Raw genomic sequence first — 3,878 nt, 5'->3', positions numbered from 1 at the left:
GTGCCGCGGGTGAGTGTCGGCGAGCTGCCTGGAGCGAGCGGGTCTGAGCCCCGTGCCGCTCCTGCGTCCTTTGGTAAACGTCCGCTGCAGGCGCCCCTTTGCACCCACGGCTTGTAATTCCACCCCACCCAGTCCTCTCAGGCTTTCGGAGCAGCCGGGCGGGGGGTGGGGGTGAGGGGAGCATGTGAAAGCACCTTGGTGCTGCACCAGGTGCGCTCCCGCTCCGCCCGGACCCCAGGTTCCAGTCCCAGAAGCTTGGGAAACGAGTCTTGGAATCCCTTTCCCCTGGCGCCATCTACAGGCCGCCAGAAAGATTCTGACTTCCCCATTTCCATTGGCCTCTGGGGGTTGGCCTCCAGCCCTAAGGTCTCCTGGTGGCCCTGACAGGGTCCCTCTGAGCCCCATCCAAGCTACCCCTTGATGGAGGTCAGAGTAGGGGCTGCAAAACCCACCCTGGGAGGTGAGCACGAATATGGAGGGAGAGCCCATATTTCTTATGCTATTTTGAAATGTTTTATTTATTTAAATATGCATATGTAAAAAGCTTGTTTTCCAGAAATAAATAGAATAACAAAGCTGGAAGAGACCTTGAGGACGTTTAAGAGACATTGCTGTGATGTGACCATTTGGGACCGACAGCATTACAGGCTGTTCGCGCTCTGCTACATGGAAGCTGCGCGGGGTGCTGCACTGACACCTCCTTTCTAGCTAGCCCAGGCCTTGGAGAGGCCGGACAGTGGGCGGCGGAGGATTCCTGGAAGCCCGGGCAGGCTCTTCTGCAGGAGAAAGATAAGAAAAGTAACCGAGAGAGCTGGCCTGGCGCCTCCCGGCGGCTTCCTGGCAGAGGAGCGCTGCAGATCGGCCAGCGCTGGGATTCCAAGAAGTGGCTGTTTGTTCACCTGGCATTCCTGAAACTCAGTGTGTGTTATCGTCCCGGGCGCCAGGCACTCCCCGCTGCGTTTGTTTGCTGTTGTTTCCTTTCTTTCTTTCTGGGTGGGATATAAAATGAGGGTTGCTGCGATTGGATAAAGTCTGTTTAAGTGATTGAGACTTAGGCATTGTTCTTTTTAAATGTATTTTTTCCAGGTCCCCAGGAAATGTTGCAAGTATGACTTACTTGACATCCTAGCCCCATCCCCCCCCCCCCCCATTTATAACCCTAGAAGTCGGCCTGCACTCCAGGCCTCAGCCCCTCCTCCCGGAGGAGGCTGCTGGGCAGACCTGAGGAGGGGACAAGGGCCAGTTCCCTTTGGCACTGAGCCAGCTCTGAGGACGAGAGCTGATTGACAGCTACTGGGCTGCTCTACTTTGCTCACACCTTTAAGGTATTCCGTTGCAGGGAAACCACCTTTCTGACATAGGATATGGCTTCACATGGGTTTATTACGTCAGTCAAAATGGCCCCAAAGCCCTCACCTCAGGAAAGAAACATTTTCTCCTGAGGCGAGGTTGGGCCTCCACCAGAAACCCCCAACCCCACCCTGCAGTGTAGACAACACAGAAGCTGTGTCTGGGACAGCACTCTTCCCCCGGCCACAGGAGGGCAGTGGGAGAGGCCACCACCCCCGCGCCCCTGCTCACCTTCAGCCAGCAGACAGCAGGCTGTTGACAAAGGTACATCAGTGTAGACAACACAGAAGCTGTGTCTGGGACAGCACACTTCCCCCGGCCACAGGAGGGCAGTGGGAGAGGCCCCCACCCCCGCGCCCCTGCTCACCTTCAGCCTTTGTCACCTTCGCAGGCTGTTGACAAAGGTAGTGACGGGCACTTGCCCTGCTGATGCCGATACCATTGTCATTAGCCTAGTTCCTGCCAGGAAGGGAACAAAGCGGGCAGCCAGCCTAGGCGTGCCAGGTGGGCAGCTTCTCCAGCAAGCACTTCACACTCCCCAAGGCACTGGGCAGGACGATGGACACATGCTTAGAAAGTTGGGGGGACAGAGGGCAGGTGCTTGCTGTCCATCACTGCTGGGGACAGAGGTGGTTGGCCAGAATGGGCGTGGCTACTGCAAGGGCATGAAATCGGGGACATTCCATCACCTGAACAAATGAATTTGCTCTTGTGCTCTTGCTGCTCTTGGGACTCCTGGGACTTGTGTGACTCAGCTTGTGGGGCTCCCCTGCATTCGTCCAGGTCGCCCACGGCCGTGGGCCCCCCCCCCAATGGACGAATGGACTGCAGCTAGCCTGATGCTGACCCAGACCCAGCTGCAACTTGGGAAGGACCCTGGACTCTGAGTGTGCTCCTGGCTTTACTGAAGGGCTGTAATCCCACGGGAATAGAGCTTTCCCCACATCTCATCCTCCTGTGGGGGCTCCAGAAATGCTTGTTCCCGCAGTACCCCCAAGAACCCCACTTCACTCACAGTGTGAAAGACCACCCACGTTTTTCACTGATCACAATGCTGCCATGGTCCCAGACAGCACTCACCAGTGTCAGTTGCTGGAACCCCAGACCTAGGGGGCTATGTTGTTACCCCGGGCTCTCCATGATTGCACCCCTAAACCTTCCCCTGAACCGGAATAATGCAGGTGACGGTGACTTTATTAAATAGCAGGCTCATCCGCCTTACACCCACAGCCCGCCCGAGGCTGCAGGGCGCAGGCAGGCTGCTCGGAGCTCCACGCTGCTGCAGGCGGCCCGCCCTTGGACCGGGGGTGTCTTAGGAGAAGTCAGAGTCATCGCAGCCTTTCAAAGCAGGGGACTTGGCAAATGGGATTTGGCCACCATGTGCCTACAGTCACCCCCCCCACACACACACACACACCCACACACACACCCACACACACCCACATACACACACACACACACACACACCAGGTAACCATCAGCTGAAAGGGAGGCACTGGGACCGCAGATTGCACCCTTTCGGGGCCCCTGCAGCTTCATTGTTTGCATGCCCTGCTTGTCCCCTGCAGGCCTTTACATTTGCGATCTTTGAAAAGAAACTGAAGTTGGAAAGCAAAATAAAGGGGCCAGGTGCTTCAAAGATGCACTCAAATAGGGCAAGCATTATTTGTGCCCCAGATCTGCAGGACCGGCCCCCTGGCACAGGCTGGGGGCCAGTGTGGCTTGGCCCCTTTCTAAATGGCAAGGGTGTTGCTTTCATTCCGCCACCCCCACCCCTCTGCCAGCCCCTACTCAAGCAGCACAGGCCTCCTTGGGTTTCAAAAAGAGTGGTTTTCCCCCAAAAAAAACTCATGGATGGGGGGTGGACAGCAATGACTCAGTGACAATACTACATTAACTCAAAAAAGAAACCAGCCTTGCTGGTGTGACACAGTGGTTAGAGCATCATATTGCGCGCCGAAAGGTCGAGGGTTCAAGGAGGGCGTGTCCCTGGGTTACAAGTTCGCTCCCCGCCCCCAGCTGGGGCACTTTGGGGAGGCAACCAGTTGATGTGTCTCTCTCAGATTGATATTTTCCTCTCTCTCTCTCTCTCTCTCTCTCTCTCTCTCCACTCCCACCCTCCCTCCACTCTCTCTGAAAATGAATGGAAAAAATATATCCTTGGGTGAGAATTAACAAAAAAGTAAGAAAGAAACCAAGTCTTTGTGCAAGATACACACTTAATGCTTAAAACCCAGCAGTGTCACCTCAAATGTGTCCCAGAATCTAACAGGCACAGCGCGGCGCCCCTTCCGTCCCCCCCACACCTCCCCTCCTCCCGCGCCCTGTGAACTCTGAGGCCTGTCTGCAGATGGGGAGGCTTCAGGTGACAGCTGAGACAGGAAGCAGGAACCTGAGAAGGGAGATCCCCTCCTAGCAGAAGCCGGACATCCGTGGTCAGTGCCCACACGGACGGGACGTATGGAAGGAGCGATGGCTTAGCATGTGAGAGGGTCACATCTGCTCAGTGAAGTTCCTGAAATGGGGTG

The sequence above is a fragment of the Myotis brandtii genome, unplaced genomic scaffold (assembly GCF_000412655.1).
Source record: "Myotis brandtii unplaced genomic scaffold, ASM41265v1 scaffold760, whole genome shotgun sequence".
NCBI classification, from domain to species: Eukaryota; Metazoa; Chordata; class Mammalia; order Chiroptera; family Vespertilionidae; genus Myotis; species Myotis brandtii.
The sequence above is the reverse complement of the archived record's forward strand: the minus strand, read 5'-3'. Positions refer to the sequence as shown.